Consider the following 25,520-nt stretch of genomic DNA (forward strand, 5'->3'; position numbering starts at 1 on the left):
AAAATGGCCATAGAATCGCGAGCTGTGTGGCATGTAGCGCCATCTTGTTGAAACCACATGTCAACCAAGTTCAGTTCTTCCATTTTTGGCAACAAAAAGTTTGTTAGCATCGAACGATAGCGATCGCCATTCACCGTAACGTTGCGTCCAACAGCATCTTTGAAAAAATACGGTCCAATGATTCCACCAGCGTACAAACCACACCAAACAGTGCATTTTTCGGGATGCATGGGCAGTTCTTGAACGGCTTCTGGTTGCTCTTCACTCCAAATGCGGCAATTTTGCTTATTTACGTAGCCATTCAACCAGAAATGAGCCTCATCGCTGAACAAAATTTGTCGATAAAAAAGCGGATTTTCTGCCACTGATTTTGGTAATAAAATTCAATGATTTGCAAGCGTTGCTCGTTAGTAAGTCTATTCATGATGAAATGTCAAAGCATACTGAGCATCTTTCTCTTTGACACCATGTCTGAAATCCCACGTGATCTGTCAAATACTAATGCATGAAAATCCTAACCTCAAAAGATTCACCCTTTATTACATGTTTTCCAAATGACATTTTGGGAGTGATGGTAACGCCAAGATATTTGTATTCGTTTGTTAATTTGATCGTTTTCCCTTTATAATACCAAACATCCTCCCTACTCAGTCGTCCGCCTTTACGGAATACCATTATTTCTGACTTGTCCATATTAACATGTAAATTCCACATATCACAATAACTTTCTTGTCTTGATATCATAAACCGCATCGTATTAGGGTCTTCTGCCAGTATTACAATATCATCGGCGTAGAGAAGTAGTCGAATATTTGAGTCATATACATTAATACCACCTTGTATGTGTTCTTCGAGGTACAACGAAAAGAGGATTGGGGACAGTAAGCATCCCTGTTTAACTCCAGAGTATGATTGAAAATAGTCAGAGATATCTTCGCCAGTCCAGATTGCGTATTCCGTTGAGTTGTACATATTTTCTATGAGCTTTGCAAGTTTATACGATATTCCAATTTGATATAATTTATATATAAGTGATTTTCTGCAGATATTGTCAAAAGCTGCTTTGAAATCTACAAAGAAAGCGTATGTTTTCTTGTGTTGTTTGAATCTCAGGTTCACGATTGACGCTAAATTGTATATGTTATCAACCGTTGAGTAACCTTTCCGAAACCCCGCTTGACATTCTGTTATAATTTTGTGGCAATCTGCCCAGTGCGATATTCTCTCATTCAAAATTCCCATCATAAGTAAGTGTATTATGGCCAAATTTAGGAAAATCGGGCAATACATATATATGGGACTAAATCTAAATCTAAACCGATATCTGTGATGAAGCAAGGAAAAAAACTTTATATTATAATTATCCGCCTTCTATGCTAAGCAAAATTTGCATTCGTATTTTAAAATACATGAAATCTTTGACCTCACGACAATATTTTTTTCAGTGTGTATACAGATTTTTATACCCTCCATCATAGGATGGGGGTATATTAACTTTGTCATTCCGTTTGTAACACATAGAAATATTGCTCTAAGACCCCATAAAGTATATATATTCTGGGTCGTGGTGAAATTCTGAGTCGATCTAAGCATGTCCGTCCGTCCGTCCGTCCGTCCGTCTGTTGAAATCACGCTAACTTCCGAACAAAACAAGCTATCGACTTGAAACTTGGCACAAGTAGTTGTTATCGATGTAGGTCGGATGGTATTGAAAATGGGCCATATCGGTCCACTTTTACGTATAGCCCCCATATAAAGGGACCCTCAGATTTGGCTTGTGGAGCCTCTAACAGAAGAAAATTTCATCCGATCCGGCTGAAATTTGGTACATGGTGTTGGTATATGGTCTCTAACAACCATGCAAAAATTGGTTCACATCGGTCCATAATTATATATAGCCCCCATATAAACCGATCCCCAGATTTGACTTGGGGAGCCTCAAAGAGAAGAAAATTTCATCCGATCCGGCTGAAATTTGGTACATGATGTTGGTATATGGTATCTAACAAGCATGCAAAAATTGGTCCATATCGGTACTTAATTATATATAGCCCCCATATAAACCGATCCCCAGATTTGGCTTGTGGAGCCTCTAAGAGAAGCATATTTCATCCGATCCGGCTGAAATTTGGTACGTGATGTTGTTATATGGTCTCTAACAACCATGCAAAAATTGGTCCACATCGGTCCATAATTATATATAGCCCCCATATAAACCGATCCCCAGATTTGACTTGCGGAGCCTCAAAGAGAAGAAAATTTCATCCGATCCGGCTGAAATTTGGTATGTGATGTTGGTATATGGTCTCTAACAATCATGCAAAAATTGGTCCACATCGGTCCATAATTATATATAGCCCCCATATAAACCGATCCCCAGATTTGACTTGCGGAGCCTCAAAGAGAAGAAAATTTCATCCGATCCGCCTGAAATTTGGTACGTGATGTTGGTATATGGTCTCTAACAATCATGCAAAAATTGGTCCACATCGGTCCATAATTATATATAGCCCCCATATAAACCGATCCCCAGATTTGGCTTGCGGAGCCTCAAAGAGAAGCAAATTTCATCCGATCCGGCTGAAATTTGGTACGTGATGTTGGTATATGGTCTCTAACAACCATGCAAAAATTGGTCCACATCGGTCCATAATTATATATAGACCCCATATAAACTGATCTCCAGATTTGGCTTGCGAAGCCTCAAAGAGGAGCAAATTGCATCCGATCCGGCTGAAATTTGGTACATGGTATTGGTATATGGTCTCTAAGAACCGTGCAAAAATTGGTCCACATCGGTCTATAATTATATATGGCGCCCATATAAACCGATCCCCAGGTTTGGGTTGCGGAGCCTCAAAGAGAAGCAAATTTCATCCGATCCGCCTGAAATTTGGTACATGATATTGGTATATGGTCTCTAACAACCATGCAAAAATTGGTTCACATCGGTTCATAACTATATATAGCCCCCATATAAACCGATCCCCTGATTTGGTTTGCGAAGTCTCCAAGAGAAGCAAATTTCATCCAATCCGGTTGTAATTTGGAACATGGTGTTAGTATATGATCTTTAACAACCGTGCCAGAATTGGTCCATATCGGTCCATAATTATATATAGCCCCCATATAAAACATTCTCCAGATTTGACCTCCGGAGCCTCTTGGAGGAGCAAAATTCATCCGATCCGGTTCAAATTAGGCATGTGGTGCTAGTATATGGTTGCTAACAACCATTCCAAAATTGGTCCAATCACACAAAAATTGGTCCATATCGGTTCATAATCATGGTTGCCACGAGAGCCAAAAATAATCTACCAAAATTTTATTTCTATAGAAAATTTTGTCAAAATTTTATTTCTAGAGAAAATTTTGTTCAAATTTTATTCGGTTCATAATCATGGTTGCCACTCGAGCCAAAAATAATCTACCAAGATTTTATTTCTATAGAAAATTTTGTCAAAAGTTTATTTCTATATAAAATTTTGTTAAAATTTTATTTCTTTAGAAATTTTTGTCAAAATTTTCTTTCTATAGAAAATTTTGTCAAAATTTTTACTTCTATAGAAAATTTTGTGAAAATTTTATTTCTATATAAAATTTTGTTAAAATTTTTTTCTGTAGAAAATTTTGTCAAAATTTTATGTCTACTTTGTCAAACTGAATTATATACGTATTGGATCGATCTTTTTGATTTAATATATACCACGTATGGACTTACATACAATTTAGAAGATGGTGTTAGGAGGTTTTAAGATACCTTGCCATCGGCAAGCGTTACCGCAACTTAAGTAATTCGATTGTGGATGGCAGTGTTTAGATGAAGTTTCTACGCAATCCATGATGGAGGGTACATAAGCTTCGGCCTGGCCGAACTTACGGCCGTATGTACTTGTCTTCTTTAAAATAAATTCTATTGAGAACATATTGCAAGCCACCCTTATCGATTGATAACCACTGTATATTGACGTAGTTGGTTTATTTGGTTATTTGTTTGCTTTTGTATTCTGTCATTTATAAAATTGTATATTTCGAAGAAGAAGAAGAAGAAGAAGAGGAGAAACAACAAAAACGCAACCAAGCACTCAGTTTTGGTAATGATGACGACGATCCGTTAGTGACTCTAGTACCTAAACTCACCTCTCACAATGCGGTGGCGATCGATGGCGGCGTGACTTTAACTATTTTCAATATTTCCGTTACTTCTCTTAAAAAAACCTCAAATTTAAAAGAAAAAAAATTTAAATACTAACCTAAAGCATTTTGGCGCGCATTATTAACGATCGCGAGGTTTTAATGATCAATTGTATTAATAACCAAAATACGGGGCGTATCTATGTGAAGTGTGCGTGTGTAAATGTAAAGATTATTAAATATTTAAATATTTTGTTAGTAACTTATTTGTTTGGATTTCCTTAACTTTTCTCTCGAGAAAATTAACAAATTGCTGCTGCTGATTTAATATCGTAGAAAATCTTGTGATATTTGGTGTAGTTTTTCCTTTAGTTTGTATTTGAAACGACTTTAGTAACGAAAACCAAAGCATTGATATTTTGAATTTGTTTTAAAAAAATATATTTGAATGCCAACGAATAAACGAATTAGTTTAAAGGTAAGAAATAATTTAAACTATGGAGTGATAGTGGAAAGAGCATGATTTAAGGAGAAGGTGGCACTTTAGATTTTTTGTAATTAAAATTTTCTCCAAACATCATGTTGGTTTCTTATTATTTTAATATTATTAAAACTTGGCCAAAAATAATTGTATTGTAAAAAATATTGAATTAGCTAATGGTTAAATAATTAAACAATATCATTAACATTCTGTGATACATTTAAGCTAAAATATACAAATGTTGTTCATACTTCGGGGACAACCGGAAGCTAAAATTGCAGACGTTTGAACAACAAAACTGTGTTATTTGTTTGGAACAAAAATAAATAAATAAATAAAACGGTTGGTAAATGAGTGTGGCAAACGTTATACGTTCATAACAATTTTTATACCCTCCACCATAGGATATAGGGGGTATATTAACTTCGTCATTCCGTTTGTAACACATCGAAATATTGCTCTAAGACCCCATAAAGTATATATATTCTGGGTCGTGGTGAAATTCTAAGTGGATCTAAGCATGTCCGTCTAATAAAATCACGCCAACTTCCGAACAAAACAAGCTATCGACTTGAAACTTGGCACAAGTAGTTGTTATTGAGGTAGGTCGGATGGTATTGCAAATGGGCCATATCGGACCACTTTTACCTATAGCCCCCATATAAATCGACCCCTAGATTTGGCTTGAGGAGCCTCTTGGAGGATCAAAATTCATCCGGTCCGATTGAAATTTGTTACGTGATGCTAGTATATGCATGCAAAAATTGGTCCACATCGGTCCATAATTATGTATAGCATCCATATAAACCGATTCCCAGATTTGACCTCCGAAGCCTCTTGGAGGAACAAAATTCATCCGATCCAGTTGAAATTAGTATATTGTCTCTAACAACCATGCAAAAATTGGTCCATCTCTGTCCATAATTATGTATAGCCCCCATATAAACCGATCCCCAGATTTGACCTCCGAAGCCTCTTGGAGGAGCAAAATTCATCCGATCTAGTTGAAATTTGGTACGTGGTGTAGTATAATAATCATGTAAAAATTAGTCCATATCGGTCCATAATTATATATAGCCCCCATATAAATCTATCCCCAGTTTTGAACTCCGGAGTCTCTTGGAGGAACAAAATTCATCCGATCCGGTTGAAATTTTGTACGTTGTGTTTGTATGTGGTCTCTAACAACCATGGTCATATTGGTCCATTTCGGTCCATAATAATATGATCTTTAGCCTCCATATAAACCGATCCTCAGATTTGACCTCTGGATCCTCTTGGAGGATCAAAATTCATCCGATCCGATTGAAATTTGTCACGTGATGTTGGTATATGGTATTTAACAATCATGCAAAAATTGGTCCATGGGTCCATAATTATGTACAGCCCCCATATAAACCGATCCTCAGATTTGACCTCTGAATCCTCATGGAGGAGCAAACTTCATCCGATTCGGTTGAAATTTGGTACGTAGTGTTTGTATATGGTCTCTAACAACCATGCAAAAATTGGTCCATATCGGTCCATAATTAGATATAGCTCCCATATAAACCGGTCCCCAGATTTGAACTCCGGAGCTTCTTGGAGGAGCAAAATTCATCCGATTCAGTTGAAATTTGGTACGTAGTGTTGGTATATGGTCCTTAACATCCATGCAAAAATTGGTCCATATCGGTCCATAATTATGTATAGCCCCCATATAAACCGAACCCCAGATTTGACCTCCGGAGCCTCTTGGAGGAGCAAAATTCATGCGATCCAGTTGAAATTTGGTACGTAGTGTTAGTATATGGTCTTTAAGAACCATGCAAAAATTGGTCGAAATCGGTCCATAATTATATATAGCCCCCATATAAACCGATCCCCAGATTTGACCTCCGGAGCCCCTTAAAAGGTTAAAGTGGCAGCCCGATTAAGATTCAGGCTCACTTAGACTATTCAGTCCGGAGCCCCTTGGAAGAGCAAAATTTATTGGATCTGGTTGAAGCTTAGTACGTGGTGTTAGTATATGGTCTCTAACAACCATGCAAAAATTGGTCCATATCGGTTTATAATTATATATAGCCTCCATATAAACCGGTTCCAAGTTTTGAACTCCAGAGTCTCTTGGAGGAGAAAAATTCATATATAGCCTCCATATAAACCGATCGTCAGATTTGACATCTGGATCATCTTGGAAGAGCAAACTTCATCCGATTAGGTTCAAATTTGGTACATTGTGTTAGTATGTGGCCGCTATTTAACAACCATGCCAAACTTGATCATTATAGGTCTATAGTTATATATAGCCTTCAGATAAACCGATCCCTAATCGCACAAAAATTGGTCCAAATCGGTTCATAATTGTGTATAGCCCCCATATAAAGCGACACCCATATTTCAATTCTGGCTCTCTAACTACCAGGCAAAAGTTCATATCGGTTCGTAATTATTTGTAGACTTCCCTTTATAAACCTTTTTTTGCCTAATATATACCCCAAATAGACTAACTTACACCTGGGCATCGGTAAGCATTACCACAATCTTTTGTAGTAGTTTCTACGCACTCCATGGTGGAGTGTACATAAGATTCGGCCCGGCCGAACTTATGGTCGTATATAAAGGGTGGTTAAAATTTCAAGGGCCGATGTTGATTTTGAATAAAACACAAACTATTTAGGAAATTATTGTAATTTTATTTTATTATGATATATTGGTATTACTCAATTATGTATGGAACAAAATATCGGCCAAATGGGCGCCGCGACCTCGGTGGCACACCTTCATCCGATGGTCCAAATTTTCGATGACGCTGAGGGAGGCATAATGGAGGTTCTATGCCGTTAATGTGCCGAATTATCTCATCCTTTAGCTCTTGAATTGTTGCGTCGATAAGCCAACGTACACCTTTTCTTTCAATTAACCCCAAAGAAAAAAGTCCAACGGTGTCAAATCACATGATCTTGGCGGCCAATTGACATCTCATTACGTGAGATAACACGGCCATTGAATTTGTTGCACAAAAAGCCATTGTTTCGTTAGCTGTGTGTCAAGTGGCACCGTCCTGCTGAAACCACATATCGTCCACATCCATATCTTCCAATTTGGGCCATAAAAAGTTCGTTATCATCTAACGATAGCGAACACCATTCGCAGTAACTGCCTGAGCGGCCCCATTTTGGAAAAAATACGGCCCGATGATGCCGCCAGCCTATAAACCGCACCAAACAGTCACTCTTTGTGGGTGCATTGGTTTTTCGACAATCACTCTTGGATTCTCATTCGCCCAAATGCGGCAATTCTGTTTATTGACGAATCCACTGAGGTGAAAATGTGCCTCATCACTGAAGATGATTTTCTTCGAAAATTGATCTTCCACTGTTGCCATTTCTTGGAACCATTTAACACGTTGTTGGATTGTGTATCTCTCCATGGTTCAAATTGAGTAAGTCTGAAGTAGAGAAATGTCAAATACAATTCGGAAAAAAACTTGGCGTTTAGGTGTGGTTCACATTCAACATCGGCCCTTACAATTTAACCACCCTTTACTTGTTCTATCTCGACACAGATAAAAAATGTTTTCTCATTCAAGCAAGAAATTAATTAATCTAATTAATTACTTTCTCGATACTTTCAATTAATTTTGTAATAGACCCAACAAAAATTTAATTGATTTTGATTGCAAAACTCAATGAGGCAATCAATTATTTAGTTGGACTTCACCTCCTTTTCCAATTAGTTTTTTAATAAACTCTACTCAAAAATGAATATGATTTAGCAATTTCTGATGTAATTCTCGTTTATAATAATAACTAGTAAATTTAAACGCAAAAAAATAATTCTAAACGAAATTTTAGACAAACAAATATGGTTTTTCCAAACTGTCTGGTGACATTCAGGTGTCACGCAGAAAACCAACAACGTCTTTTGATTTAATCCGTGAATCGACCCAATTTTTGACTTCCTCATAAAAACGAAAATTGTGATTAGGCTGATCAAGCGTCATTGATCGGAACAAGTGTTAATCAGAAGGTGCAATGCCTGAGCTATACGACGGTACAAAGATCCTGTGATAGTGCACTACGAAGGCGGTTCGGAAACTTCTTAGCCTATCAATGAAAGAGAATAGTTAGTTTTTCAAAAATATTTTTATTTTTCAATATAATCTCCTGAAACTCCAATACACTTAGTCCAACGCTTTTCTAGCAATTCTATCCCTTGATTAAAATAGTTTTCCTCAAGGTCTTCAAAATAGTGGTTTACAACTGTAATTGCATCTTCATTTGAGGTAAAACGCTTGCCAGCAAGGAATTTTTTTAGATTTGGGAACAAATAAAAGTCACTGGGAGCTAAATCAGGAGAATAAGGTGGGTGATCAAGTTGATTTTTGATTCGTTGATTTCAGTCCTTGTTAAAACACTCTTGTGCGTTGTCTTGAGGAAAAATTATTTTTTTGTGTTGTAAGCCAGGACGTTTTTTTCGAATTTGTACATTTAATTGATCCCGAAGGTTGCAATAGTACTCTGAATTTATTGTTTTACCCTTTTGCAGATAGTCAATCAATAACATACCTTTGAAGTCCCAAAAAATCGTTGCCATAATCTTACCAGCCGATTGAATTGTTTTTGCCTTCTTTGGGGGCACTTCCTCCAGCTTCAATCCATTGTTTGGATTGTTCTTTTGTCTCTGGAGTATAGTGGTGGATCCATGTCTCATCAACAGTTATGAAACGACGCTTAAAATCCATTTTATTTCGCTTAAAACGATCCAAACAAGCTTGAGAAATGTTCATTCTTATGAATTTTTGATCGACTGTTAACAAATGCGGCACCCATCTTGCAGAAAGCTTTTTCATCTGTAGTTCGTCATGCAAAATTAAATGGACTCGATCATTTGAGATGCCCATGATATTAGCAATTTCAAGCACTTTTATTTGTCGATCATTTAATACAATATCATGCACTTTGGCTACAATTTCTGTTGTTGTTGCTGTTTTTGGACGTCCACTACGTGGTTCATCTTTAATGCTTGTACGACCACGTTTAAATTCAGCAACCCAATTTTTTACTGCTGCATATGAAGGAGCACTTTCACCTAACACATTCACAATATCATTATGCATTTCTTGTCCCGATAAACCTTTTTTATGTAAATATTTAATGACAGCACGCATATCTAATTTTTCCATTGTAAAAAAATTGCGGATGCGTCTTTTTTGAACACCTGTTTCTATATGAAGGAGGTGCCAGATCGAAACAAAATTTAACATGTGTTCATAACAGAGATGGAAGTTTCCAAAACACTTAACTTTTTTCTGTTTAAAGGGTGATACGGTCAAAATTTGGTCAAGGGAAACGCGTGTAAATCGGTGAAATCGTTTATTTAAAAAATCAAATTAAATTTCTTTTTCAAGTTCAATTAGTATAAAATTCAGGAAAAATATTCAGTTAGGCTTTCGCTTTTCCAAATCCGAATTGCCGGGCCTCACGCTTGACACCTGCCATCAGATTTTGTACAGCCACCTTGTCCTCCTTCTTCGCCGCAGAAAGCCAGTTTGACTTGAACTGCTGCTCGTCCTTAGCAGTTTTTTTGGTCTTCTTTAGGTTCCGCTTGACAATAGCCCAGTATTTCTCAATTGGGCGGAGCTCTGGCGTGTTGGGAGGGTTCTTGTCCTTGGGAACCACCTGCACGTTGTTGGCGGCGTACCACTCCATGGCCTTTTTACCGTAATGGCAAGATGCCAAATCCGGCCTAAACAGTACGGAACAACTGTTTTGGCCGGACGTTTATTCAAACACTCTTTCACGTAAATTTCTTGGTTGACAGTCCCGGAAGCTATGAAAATGCTGCTTTTCAAGCCACAGGTACAGATGGCTTGCCAAACCAGATATTTCTTTGCGAGCTTTGACAGTTTTATGTGCTTGAAAATATCTGCTACCTTTCCCCTTCCTTTTGCCGTATAAAACTCCTGTCCCGGAAGCTGCTTGTAGTCGGCTTTGACGTAGGTTTCGTCGTCCATTACCACGCAGTCAAACTTCGTCAGTATCGTCGTGTACAGCCTCCGGGATCGCGCTTTGGCCGTCGTATTTTGTTTATCATCGCGATTTGGAGCCACTACCTTCTTGTAAGTCGATAGTCCGGCTCGTTTTTTGGCTCGATGCACGGTTGTAGACGATACACCCAGCTTATTTGCGGCATCTCGGAGAGAGAGGTTAGGGTTTCGCTTGAAACTACCGGCAACTCTCTTTGTCGTCTCAGTGGCTTCCGGTTTTCGATTTCCCCCCGATCCAGACTTCCTGGCTGTCGACAAACGTTCCCCAAACACTTTAATTACATTTGTAACGGTTGATTTGGCAACTTTTAGCGATTTTGCCAGCTTTGCGTGCGAGTAGCTCGGATTTTCGCGATGCGCGAGCAAAATTTTGATACGCTGCTCTTCTTGCTTGGACGGCAGTTTGACAACTGAAGAGTGAATTCCAAAATCAAAATAGCAGCAACATTCTACACACACACCTTCAAAATGAGGGGTTCAGGTTTTTTAAATGCAAAATTGAAAGAAATACGTCAAGTTTATATTGACCAAATTTTGACCGTATCACCCTTTATACCGCGCTTTTTGTGCTAGGCTAAGAAGTTTCGGAACTGCCCTCGTAATTTAATTAAATTTAGTAATAAATTCAAGTATAAAAATAAGTGCCATGTTTAAAGGTTTTATTACAAAATAGATTGGGTCAATAATTTTTTACTAATGTTTTAGAATAATTTCCAATTTAACTTCCATTTGAAATTTATTATTATTAGGAAAAAATTTGATTTACCTTTAAAATATTGCCGCGACTTTTCGACTTCTTAAAGTTTTTTTATTACCTGGAATTAATTTTCATAGTTTATTCAATTAAACACTTGAATGATTTTTATCGTAAAACTAATTCAAATTGAAATGGCCTGTTTTTAATAAAATTTAGTTTTTAATTATTAATAAAATTTTGGGTCTTATACCAATCATTTTTAATTGGATCAATTATAAAGAATTTATTCATTTCAGTGTAAAAATCAACAAATGTTTATAAATATTTTTTCACAAATAGATCCAAACCCGTAATTATTGCATTTGGCTCCAATGTTCATCCGACATTGCTTTCGCTTAGTTTTTTTTTTTTTTTATAATCTGTGCGGAATGTCCCAAATAATTTTATTAGAAAGTACCTTTTCTAATTGAATATGACTAATGTCATGATGAATCAGAAATTTTAAATTCACACACATTCATGTTTATATGAAAAATATTTATTCATATTATAATTTTGCAAGCTAACAGCAAAGGTCTGATGCAGTTAGAATTTTGCAATTGGTAGTGATTAAGGTCTCTATTCTTCTCCTAATGTAGGTTTATATTAGATATATAAGAATGAATAAGATCGGTTAATAAATTAGAGTACTGAAATGGGGTTTGTCATTTTACACAATTGTATTTTAAATTTGAGTTTTGCGTACTTGATACTAGGAAACAAATTTTTATTTATCCGTTTATTTTCAGTTTGTTTCTGCATGTGTCCTTTAAAAAAGTGTCAACTTAAATTTCCAACTCCAGACTTGACTTTAAGTAGAAATTTGTACTCAAGATACAAAAAGTCAATAAATTTAAAAACGATTTCATTAATTTTGATGAATTTTGCAGAACTATTATAGCCAAGTTTACAATAGTCATAAAATGTTATTTCATCTAAAGACATCCAGTTTTAAGTCAAATCACTTAACTATAAGGACAAATCGACTTCATTGAAAAGTTTATTGATTTTTGAATAAAGAAAAAACTTTGTATTAGAGAAGTGCGTCTTTTATGCTAAGCAAAATACACTTTCGTATATTGAGGATATGAAATCGTTGGCTTTTCGACAATAGTTTTTTCATTGTATGTATCTGATTTAGACAACCATTTCATGTTTGGCGAGAAATGGAGCATTTTTGTCGCAAAAATGTTGTTCGTCATCCAAAAATAATATTTTGCTCTAGGAGGTGATCATATGTTATTGCTTCTCAGCGTGTAGTAATTTTTATTCTTACTGCCTTTTCCTACTATATAAGGTATATATATTCTGGATCAGGGAGAAATTCCAGGATGTTCTGAAGATGTCCGTTCGTCCGTCATTTGTAATCACACACGCAAAAAAATAATTCTTTCCTCTCAAATGAAATTTTACACAAACAAAGTTCGTTTCTAATTTGCTTTTCGCTATAAGGAAGTTTATTTGGAAGAAAAGTATATACTGTTTGTGATACACGTTTACTCTTTTCCAGGATGTAAAAACACTTTCATAAAGACTAACTCAAAAAACAATCTTTTCTGGGTAATTGCATTTTCCCTTACATCTTTCTCACTTCCACGAGGGTTTTTAGTTCTTAGCGCCTTTTTCTGCAATACAAACAATGTAGAAGAAATTATACGATTTTATAAATCTTAAAGTTTTTAAAATTTTACCTTTCGCCTGGACGGAGAATCGAACCACGGATCATGCAATTTGTAAACCAGCACACTATACACTGAGCTACGTATCTGTTATTGGCATCAATAGCTAACTATCCATATAAGTTATATTAATATAGCATAGATTGCGGCGCCCACGAGCCGATTAAACAAACTTTATTGAACAGAAACAAAAATTTAGTTGGGCACCGTGGAGCAGTGGTTGCTACGTCCGCCTTGCATGCCAAGGGTCGTGAGTTCGAGCCCTGCTTCGACCGAACTCCAAAAAGTTTTTTTTTTTCTACATATATTCCAGATATGTTCTAAAGATTCCGAAAAGATGTTCAACATTACATACTATATTAAATTTTTACTATGAACTGTAAAATGTGTCTCATTAAAGACTTAAAGTCAGAAAACAACAGCGCTTGATATAAACGAAATGGACTGTGCTGTTGGTTCAAAAATATTTTCTTTATTGAAAAAATAAAAATTTTGTAACAAACGAATTTTTTTGGTGATAAAAGTTTAAAATTTTCGAAGAAATTCAAAAAACTCTAACAAAACACGTTTTCCAAGCGATTTTTTTTCTTTGCGTGCACTACAAAAAAAAAAATGTACACTCAACAAAAAGCTTACTTGGATTCAAAGATTTTGACCTTCCTTTGGAGATTTTGGCATTGATTCCGAGCCAAAAATGTGGCTTCTTTAAAATAAATACATTTCTTAGGGACAAACATTTTTTTATTTCAATCGCGAAATTTGTGGATTTAATCATTTTTAACTTTTTATACCCTTCACCACTACTGTGGTACAGGGTATAATAAGTTTGAGCATTTGTATGTAACGCCAAGAAATAGTGGTCATAGACCCATCTTTTAGTATACCGATCGGCTTAGAATTAAATTCTGAGTCGGTTTAGCGATGTCCGTCTGTCTGTCTGTCTGTCTGTCTGTCTGTCTGTCTGTCCGTCCGTCTGTCTGTATATGTAATTTTGTGCACAAATTACAGCTCGCAATTTAAGCCCGATCGTCCTCAAATTTGGCATAGGGCCGTTTCTTGGGACAGAGACAACGCTATTGGTTTTGGAAAAAATCGGTTCAGATTTAGATATAACTGCCATATATATTTATCCCCGATTTGGTCATAGTTAGCGTGTTTTTCAACCGATTTTCTTGAAATATCGTGCATCCAAATATTTTATGAATCTCGAAAATCTTGCAAAATATCAGCCAAATCGGTTCAGATTTAGACATAGCTCTCTTATATATCTTTCGTCCGATTTAGACTCATAAGACCACAGAGGCCAAAGTTTATTACCGATCTTCGTGAAATTTTGCACAGAGGGTAGAATCGACATTCTACCAATGCTTGGTAAATTTGATTGAAATCGGTTCAAATTTAGATATAGCTCCCATATATATCTTTCGTCCGATTTGAACTTATATGGCCACAAAAGCCAGAGTTGTGCCGTGATTTGCTTCAAATTTTGCACAAGGAGTACGTTTAATAGTATTGTTAAGTGTGTCAAATTTTGTTAAAATCGGTTCAGATTTAGATATAGCCCACATATATATCTTTCGCCCGATTTGGACTTATGGGTCTCAAAAGCCAGAGTTGTGCCCTGACTTACTTCAAATTGTGCACAAGCGGTACCTTTAACGATACTATTGTAGGTGCCAAATATGGTCAAAATCGATTCAGATTTAGATATAGCTCCCATATATATCTTTCGTCCGATTTGAACTTATATGGCATCAAAATCCAGGGTTTTGCCGTGATTTGCTTTAAATTTCGCACAAGGAGTACGTTTAGTAGTATCGGTAATTGTGCCAAATTTGGTTGAAATCGGTTCAGATTTAGATATGGCTCCCATATATATCTTCCGTCCGATTTGCACTCATATAACCAGGGGTCCAAAGTTATACTCCCATTTACGTGAAATTTCGCATAGTTAGCAGAATTATTATTCTAACTATACATGTCAAATTTTGTCAAAATCGGTTGAGATTATATATAGCTCCCATATATACGTACACCAGAGTTGGGGAAATATGGTAGACTGTTACACATTTTAGACCCATTTTCAATGGAAGTTTCCCCCAATTAACTGGATAGCGTTAGCCGATTTAAATTTTAATTCTACACAGAAAAAAATTTCACGAAAAATTTTCCAATTAAAATTTTAATTGAGTTTTAAAAAATATTCAATTAAAAATTTAATTGAATCAACAAATTTTTTAATTGAAACAAAAATCAATCACAAAAATTAATAGTATCAATTAATTTTTTAATTGGATCAATTAATTTTTTAATTGAACTTCAATTAATTTTTTAATTGATACTATCATTTCTGTGATTGAAGACATTTCAATTAAAAAATTAATTGGATCAATTAATTTCGTGATTGAATCAGAAAAAAATTTTTTTGTGTGTAGAGATTTTGTAGAAGTAAAAAATTGTCTCCTTTATATAGCTTCCAGCAAATGTAGAGTAGTTGAAATGGTAACACAATTTTTGGCCTACATAGGGGTGAAGGGTATAATATAGTCGGCCCCGCCCGACTTTAGGCTTTACTTACTTGTTTTTATTAAATTTGTCATTGCGTTTGTAACACATCGAAATATTTGTCTAAGACCCTATAAAGTATATATATTCTGGATCGTGGTGAAATTCTGAGTCGATCTAGCTATGTCCGTCCGTCCGTCTGTCCGGCTGTCCGTCCCTCTGTGGAAATCACGCTAACTTCCGAACAAAACAAGCTATCGACTTGAAATTTGGCACAAATAGTTGTTATTGATGTAGGTTGGATGGTATTGGAAATGGGCCATATCGGACCACCTTTACGTATAGCCCCCATATAAACCGATCCCCAGATTTGAACTCCGGAGCCTCTTGGAGGAGCAACATTCATCCGATCCGGTTGAAATTTGGTACGTGGTTTTAGTATATGGTCTCTAACAACCATGCAAAAATTGGTCCATATCGGTCCATAAATATATATAGCCCCCAATATAAACCGATTCCCAGATTTGACTCCGGAGCCGATCCTCAGATTTGACCACCGGAGCCTCTTGGAGGAGCAAATTTCATCCAATCCAGTTGAAATTTTGTACGTGGTGTTAGTATATGGTCTTTAACAACCATGCTCATATTGGTCGATATCGGTCCATAAATATATATAGCCGCCATATAAACCGATACCCAGATTTGAACTCCGGAGCCTCTTCGAGGAGCAACTTTCATCCGATCCGGTTGAAATTTGGTACGTGGTTTTAGTATATGGTCTCTAACAACCATGCAAAAATTGGTCCATATCGGTTCATAAATATATATAGCCTGGAAATCCAGTCTGAATTTGGAAAATAGAGGTGTCGTTAACTAGAAGCAAGTACCCAAAACACAAATATAAAAGAGAATTGTGTCCTTACTTGTATAAATTTCAATGACCATACACATAAATTCAATATGAATTAAGAATGAACTACAGCATTGTTAAAATGGACATGATTTCGCGCCAAAGATTTTTTTCTTTACTTTTAGTTCATTTTTTCTTCTATGAGAAGGTGTACGAGGGCAGTTCGGAAACTTCTTAGCCTAGCACAAAAAGCGCGGTATAAACAGAAAAAAGTTAAGTGTTTTGGAACTTCCATGTCTCTTATGAACACATGTTAAATTTTGTTTCGATCTGGCAACTCCGTCATATAGAAACAGGTGTTCAAAAAAGACGCATCCGCATTTTTTTTTTTTACAATGGAACAATTAGAAATGCGTGCTGTCATTAAATATTTACAAAAGATAGGTTTATCGGGACAAGAAATTCATAATAATATGGTGAAGGAGTTAGGTGAAAGTGCTCCTTCATATGCAACAGTAAAAAATTGGGTTGCTGAATTTAAACGTGGTCGTACAAGTATTTAAGATGAACCACGTAGTGGACGTCCAAAAACAGCAATAACAACAGCAATTGTAGCCAAAGTGCATGATATGGTATTAACTAATCGACGAATAAAAGTGCGTGAAATTGCTATATCATGGACATCTCAAATGATCGAGTCCATTTAATTTTGCATGAAGAACTACAGATGAAAAAGCTCAACGCACAATCAAATATCAAAAACGCATAAAAGTGAACATTTCTCAAGCTTGTTTGGATCGTTTTAAGTGAAATAAAATGGATTTTAAGCGTCGTTTCATAACTGTTGATGAGACTTGGATCCACCACTATACTCCAGAGACAAAAGAACAATCCACACAATGGACTGAAGCTGGAGGAAGTGCCCCAAAGAAGGCAAAAACAATTTTGCAGATAGTCAATCAATAACATATCTTTGAAGTCCCAAAAAACCGTTGCCAATTCTGGTAAGGTTATGGCAACGGTTTTTTGGGACTTCAAAGGTATTTTATTGATTGACTATCTGCAAAAGGGTAAAACAATAAATTCAGAGTACTATTGCAAACTTTTGGATCAATTAAATGTACAAATTCGAGAAAACCGTCCTGGCTTACAACACAAAAAAATAATTTTTCCTCAAGACAACGCACCAACGCACAAGAGTGTTTTAACAAGTGCTAAAATTAACGAGTTGCTTGACCACCCACCTTATTCTCCTGATTTAGCTCCCAGTGACTTTTACTTATTCCCAAATCTAAAAAAATTCCTTGCTGGCAAGTGTTTTACCTCAAATGAAGATGCAATTACAGTTGTAAACCACTATTTTGAAGACCTTGAGGAAAACTTTTTTAATCAAGGGATATAATTGCTAAAAAAGCGTTGGACTAAGTGTATTGAAGTTGCAGGAGATTATATTGAAAAATAAAAATATTTTTGAAAAATTAACTATTCTCTTTCATTGATAGGCTAAGAAGTTTCCGAACCGCCCTCGTAATTTCGTGAGTTCTAGTTAATAAGTACATAGGGCATTAAATTTTCCTGGTTTCAACAACGCTTTGTGGAAATCTCAAAATGTGGATTATAATTTAGTTCAATTCTCGCACGAGGTAGTTCATTCTTGCTATAAAACAGTTTACTATTTTTCTGTGCAATGTTCTCCTCCTCCTCCTCGAGAAAATGTTCTATCTCACGAGATAGATGCGAATATTGGGAAATCGATTCAAATTTTTATTGGATGCCATATTTTATCCTGATTTGCCTACAAATAATACAAACCTGGAATTTGCTTTCACCTTTAGTCTCCACAACAAAACCCATCAATAATTTAAATTAATAATTTAATTTAAATTATGTATGGATTAAACTTAATAATTAAAATTTCCAATTTTTGATGCCTTCCTTAGTTCAAAGAAAATTGATCATCTTACACTCATAACGTATTGCTAATTGTGAAGTCAATATTATGTAAAAACCTTGAACCGATTTTATAATACCCTGATCCAAATTACCCAAGTGAATATGCAATAATCTCAGTATTTGTTTTTATTACGTCGTTTTTCTGTTTCCTTTTCTGTGGTTTTATTTGTTGTTGCTATTCTCCTTATCATTTTATAAAGATTCTTCGGAATATCACCACACGATTTTACAATCGGCTGGTTTTATTGCCAATGTTTGCAAATCATTTTACAGATAAGAGATAAATACCGCAGTTACGAGTATGTCTTATATTGCAAAAAAAAAAACAAAAACAAAGTAATAAATGAAATAGAAATCGAAGTAATGAATGGAAATTAGTTATTTCAATAAAACATAACAGGTTGGCTAATGAGTCCTCGGTCTGACACATAGATGGCGTCGCTAGTATTAAATGCATATTATTTTTATATAGTACCAACTTTCAAATGATTCGTGTAAAAATTTGACGTCTGTAAGTCAATTAGTTTGTGAGATAGAGCGTCTTTTGTGAACAACCTTTGTTATTATGAAAAAAAAAATGGAAAAAAAGGAATTTTGTGTTTTGATAAAATACTGTTTTCTTAAGGGGAAAAATACGGTGGAAGCAAAAACTTGGCTTGATAATGAGTTTCCGGACTCTGCCCCAGGCAAATCAACAATAATTGATTGGTATGCAAAATTCAAGCGTGGTGAAATGAGCACGGAGGACGGTGAACGCAGTGGACGCCCGAAAGAGGTGGTTACCGACGAAAACATCAAAAAAATCCACAAAATGATTTTGAATGACCGTAAAATGAAGTTGATCGATATAGCAGAGGCCTTAAAGATATCAAAGGAACGTGTTGGTCATATCATTCATCAATATTTGGATATGCGGAAGCTCTGTGCAAAATGGGTGCCGCGCGAGCCCACATTTGACCAAAAACAACAACGCGTTGATGATTCTGAGCGGTGTTTGCAGCTGTTAACTCGTAATACACCCGAGTTTTTCCGTCGATATGTGACAATGGATGAAACATGGCTCCATCACTACACTCCTGAGTCCAATCGACAGTCGGCTGAGTGGACAGCGACCGGTGAACCGTCTCCGAAGTGTGGAAAGACTCAAAAGTCCGCTGGCAAAGTAATGGCCTCTGTTTTTTGGGATGCGCATGGAATAATTTTTATCGATTATCTTGAGAAGGGAAAAACCATCAACAGTAACTATTATATGGCGTTAGTGGAGCGTTTGAGGGTCGAAATCGCGGCAAAACGGCCCCATATGAAGAAGAAAAAAGTGTTGTTCCACTAAGACAATGCACCGTGCCACAAGTCATTGAGAACGATGGCAAAAATTCATGAATTGGGCTTCGAATTGCTTCCCCACCCCCCGTATTCTCCAGATCTGGCCCCCAGCGACTTTTTCTTGTTCTCAGACCTCAAAAGGATGCTCGCAGGGAAAAAATTTGGCTGCAATGAAGAGGTGATCGCCGAAACTGAGGCCCATTGTGAGGCAAAACCGAAGGAGTACTACCAAAATGGTATCAAAAAATTGGAAGGTCGTTATAATCGTTGTATCGCTCTTGAAGGGAACTATGTTGAATAATAAAAACGAATTTTGACAAAAAAAAAAATGTGTATTTCTTTGTTAGACCGGGGACTTATCAGCCAACCTGTTATTTGCGTAAACAGTGGACGAAAATACTTCAATAAGTATTAAGCCTAAAAATAGGAAAAAAACGTTTTAGAGACAATATTTTGGGAAATTGTATAACAATTATCACCATCTGATATCGGAACTCCCATATATTCCCCATTCCAAAGGCCAACTTTCTAACTTTAAAATATAGCACTTATAATCCACTGGCCGATAGTTGCCTAGTGTTTCGCCTATTATTTTTTGATGGTTTGACTAATAGTCTATATTTCTTTTTTTTTCGATTTCAATTGATTCAATCGCCGTCATAGGATCCATTTTCTTGATTTGTATCTCTTAGCCCAGCAAAAAAACGATGTCCTTTATTTTAACTACACACACCCAGAAAAAAGTGACCCCTTCTTTAAGTTAAAATGAACTCATTGTGAAGAAAGTTGAACTTCGTATAGCGCCAAAGACATTTTTATTTGTTTGAACGATGTGATTTTCGTAGAAATTAGGAATAATGTATTCCATACATTAGTTAACATTTTCCTATATTTATGTACCACTATACTACAGAATGAAAAAATTTAACTAATTTGAATTCATATATGGAATGATTTTATTGAAATTTTTTCATTCATTTGGACAAATCTTACACATTTGTGGTAAAACTTTTACTTCATAATTAGAACTGCTTACCTTCGTTTTTAAATACAATTTTATTTATTTCTATAAGCAACTTTATCTTCAATAAAAGACATGTTTTATTAATATATTGAATATATTTATTAAGAATCAACAGCATCGAATCTCTTTGAAATATTAGTTTATTATTCCACTATTTCCAATTTCCGTGTGATATTATCAACTGTAAAACGTTGCTGCTTAATAAGTTGCTGCTTAACGATTTTGTCCTCTTTTTACAATTTCAATACCTACAAATATAAAAAATCATAAAACATTTTTGTTCCAAAAGGTTAGCGTCACTGAATATTACCTGATAATTGAAGATTCCAAAATGAAGACAAATGAAAGGGTTGTTATTCTGCTGGTGTTTTCTTCCTTTATACACTATCACGAACATTGATAGATTTATTTTTAAAAACGAAAATTTTTCTCACTAATTTAAAATAACAAATATTTTATATATTTTATTTGTTATTTATTATATTATTTTACCATATTATTTTTTAACAATCTCTCCGTATACCAAAACAACGCGATTCCAACTAGAAAAAACAACCGACGCGCAAACACATCGATTACACCCACGCGCAAACACATCGATTACGATGACAGGTATCGATTACAGGTAGACAATAGAAATTTAGGAAAATTTCCTATATTCTAACAAGTGTGTTTCCTTAAGTTTTGATTGCATTGCATACTTCTTAGTACGAATGAACTAAAATATTTTTCTATGCCAAGTGTTGTTCGTATGTATGAAAAACTTTCTATTATAAAGGAAGTCGCAATTATCATTTTATAAGAAATTTTACTAATTTTGAGGAAACTTGGTTTTAGTTCGGTTTTTGTTTATTTTTACGAATGCTTTGTTATCGGTGAATAAAATTTTCTTTTTCAGTAGTAAATTCTTATACCCAGCGAAGAAAATAGTATGAGTAAAATTCCATGCCTTATTCTAGTTAATGAACTAATCCTAACTGCTTACAGTTTAGGATTTTTTTACTGAAACGAGTAAATTTTATTATTTTTCACAAAAATTTACCTTGATGGAAATAAAATGGATAAACTATATTGATGAAAATTTTTTCCTTTAGTTTCGAAGGCACTTTTTTCTGGGTGCAGGAAGTTTTTTAATTCAATTTTTTAATTTGCTTTTTTCATGTTTTTAATGCGTAATATCGACTGTTTTTGTTTCAAGCCGGTTAAAAACAGAGTAAAAATAATTAAAATGGTAGACATTTTTTAAATTTTGTCGAAAAAAATAATAAACTCATTAAATTGCGAATATTTGAAAATATTTGTTATCAAACATTTCAGACAAGCGTTAGAATACATTAAAAATCATAAAAAATTATACAAATTATTTATTTCGGAAAATATAACAAAATTTTTTATTTCACATCCAAAACACTAAATTCGGATCACTCCTTAAGAAGTGATGCAAATTCAGTGCATCGGCTGTTGAAATGGTGGACATCCGTCCTATGACAAGCCCATGTTGGATTCATCGCTTATGCGGTAATTTTGCACCAATTCCAGATACAAAAAGAAAATTTTCACCACATTTTTGGCGACGGGGTTTTTTGTTTGCTGGGAGGTTTGCTGTTCAATTTCGTTTCCAAAGGAACCGTGTTTGTTTTGGTTATTCACCGAACATTTTCTTCTACTCTTTGTGGAAGAAATTCGAAACCATTGCTGTTATATTTTTCAATCCATGGCCTACAGCAAATGTATATTGTTGGGCAAATCTAGCGAAGTAAACAAATAAACATAAACACGTGCAATAAACAAAAGCTAAGGTAACAACAATGAAAGTTTCAGCAAATTTTGTGGTCTAACAGTAATTTATTACAATTAAAAAAAAAAAGAAAACTAACAAGTATATACGGCCGTAAGTTCGACCAGGCCGAAGCTTATATACCCTCCACCATGGATTTCGTAGAAACTTCTTTTAAACACAGCCATCCACAATCGAATTACTTGGGTTGCGGAAACGCTTGCCGATGGCAAGTTATCTAAAAACCTCCTAACACCGTCTTCTAAATTGTATGTAAGTCCATACGTGGTATATATTAAATCAAAAAAGATCGATTAATACGTATATAATTCAGTTTGACAAAATTTTCTATAGAAATAAAATTTTGACAAAATTTTCCATAGAAATAAAATTTTAACAAACTTTTCTACACGCAAAGAAAAAAAACGTTTGGAAAACGTGTACCGAAAACGTTTTTCTTTTGTTAGAGTTTTTTGAATTTCTTCGAAAATTTTAAACTTTTATCAACAAAAAAATTCGTTTGTTACAAATTTTTTATTTTTTCAATAAAAAAAGTTATTTTTGAAACAACAACAGAGTCCATTTCGTTTATATCAAACACTGTTCTTTTCTGACTTTTGGTCTTTAATAAAACACATTTTACAGTTCAAAATATAATATAGTACAATGTAATGTTGAACATTTTTTTCGGAATCTTCCGAACATATGTAGAATGTATGTAAAAAAAAAAAAAAACTTTGGTCGAAGCAGGGATCGAACCCACGACCCTTGGCATGAGAGTCAGATGTAGCAACCACTGCTCCACGGTGCCAAACTAAATGTTTGTTTCTGTTAAATAAACTTTGTTTATTTGGTTCGTGGGCGCCGCAAGCTATGCTATATAAATATAACTTATATGGATATTTATCTATTGATGACCATAACAGGTACATAGCTCAGTGGTTAGTGTGTTGGCTTACAAAGTGCATGGTCCGCGGTTCGATTCTCCGTCCAGGCGAAAGGTAAAACAATTTTAAAAATTTATAAAATCGTATAATTTTTTCTACATTGTTTGTATTACAGAAAAACGTGCTAAGAACTAAAAATCTTCGTGGAAGTGAGAAAGATGTGAGGGAAAATGCAATTAGCCAGAAATTTTTTTTTTTGAGTTAGTCTTTATGAAATTGTTTTTACATCCTGGAAAAGAATAAACGTTTATCACAAAAAGTATATACTTTTCTTCCAAATACACTTCCTTACAGCGAAAAGCAAATGAGAAACGAACTTTGTTTGTCTAAAATTTCGTTTGGGAGGAAAGAATTATTTTTTTGCGTGTATAGAAATAAAATGTTGACAAAATTTTCTATAGAAATAAAGTTTTGACAAAATTTTCTATGGTAATAAAATTTTAACAAAATTTTCTATAGAAATGAAATTTTAACAAAATTTTCTATAGAAATAAAATTATAACAAAATTTTCTATAGAAATAAATTTTGGTAGATTATTTTTGGCTCGAGTGGCAACCATGATTATGAACCGATATGGACCAATTTTTGTGTGATTGGGGATCGTCTATATATAACTATAGACCGATATGGACCAATTTAGGTATGGGTGTTAGCGGCCATATACTAACACCACGTTCCAAATTTAAACCGGATCGGATGAATTTTACTCCTCCATGAAGCTCCGGAGGTCAAATCTGGAGAACGGTTTATATGGGGACTATATAAATTTATGCACCAATATGGACTTATTCTGGCATGGTTGTTAGAGACCATATACCAACACCATGTATCCAGTTTCAGCCGGATCAGATGAATTTGGCTTCTCTTGGAGGCTCCGCAAGCCAAATCTGGGGATCGGTTTATATGGGGGCTATATATAATTATGCACCGATGTGGACCAATTTTTGCATGGTTGTTAGACACCATATACTAACACCATGTACCAAATTTCAACCGGATCGGATGAATTTGGCTTCTCTTGGAGGCTCCGCAAGCCAAATCTGGGGATCGGTTTATATGGGGGCTATATATAATAATGCACCGATGTGGACCAATTTTGCATAGCTGTTAGAGACCATATGCTAACACAATGTACCAAATTTCAGCCGGATCGGATGTTATTTGTTTCTCTTAGAGGATCCGCAAGCTATATCTGAGGGTCCGTTTATATGGGGGTTATACGTAAAAGTGGACCGATATGGCCTATTTGCAATACCATCCGACCTACATCAATAACAACTACTTTTGCCAAGTTTCAAGTCGATAGCTTGTTTCGTTCGGAAGTCAACAGACGGACGGACGGACATGCTTAGATCGACTCAGAATTTCACCACGACCCGGAATATATATATATATACTTTATGGGGTCTTAGAGCAATATTTCGATGTGTTACAAACGGAATGACAAAGTTAATATACCCCCCATCCTATGGTGCAGGGTATAAAAATTATGTAGCAGATGTATTTAAAACAAATAAACAAACCTAAGGCATTTACGTTTCAATGATAAATATTTTCGATTTGTTTAATTGAAGCGAAATATTTTTCTATAGCGCCATAAGATAATATGGAAAGCGATATTTTTGCGTAAAAATCATGCAAAATTTGGTGAAGGACTTGCCACAGAGGGTTTTTTAAATACCCAATATTTATTTCAGAAATTTGATACACAGAAGTAGCATCCTAAAAAACTATAAAAATTAGCCTCTTTATTAGAAGGGACCTTCTTATTATAGTCGAGTCCGAACAGAGTTACACATTGCATTGAAACCAATTAGAAAAGCTTTGAAATACTCAGAAATGTCACCAGCATTAATACAGCGCTGATTATTTTTTGATGGTCGGTCGTAACATAACTGGGATTCAACCTATTGCACCACGGTGACTCCCCTACATGTCTTGATCGTGGTTGTCTATCCATGGTGGTCTGGATGATTACTGCTATAAGAACCCAGAAGATACTGCTTTAACAACATATAATTGTGTCTAAACACGGGGATACAATTTCAATGCTGTGAGGATGAACAATGCCGGAGATGT

At 35.2% G+C, this 25,520-nt stretch overlaps 1 protein-coding gene across 4 annotated transcripts in view; it reads left to right on the forward strand.

The window, feature by feature from the left end:
- Positions 1-25,520, forward strand: part of LOC142224253 (uncharacterized) — a 562,139-nt gene that overhangs the window by 150,878 nt on the left and 385,741 nt on the right. The window contains exon 1 of one of the 4 annotated variants that reach the window (XM_075294023.1): positions 4,477-4,612. The exons of the other annotated variants lie outside the window; for them this stretch is intronic. The gene's annotated coding sequence lies outside the window, so the exon portion shown is untranslated. Of the gene's footprint in view, positions 1-4,476; positions 4,613-25,520 lie in introns of those variants that run through there. 4 annotated transcript variants of the gene reach the window in all.

This window comes from Haematobia irritans, chromosome 2 (genome assembly GCF_050003625.1).
Source record: "Haematobia irritans isolate KBUSLIRL chromosome 2, ASM5000362v1, whole genome shotgun sequence".
Taxonomy (NCBI): Eukaryota; Metazoa; Arthropoda; class Insecta; order Diptera; family Muscidae; genus Haematobia; species Haematobia irritans.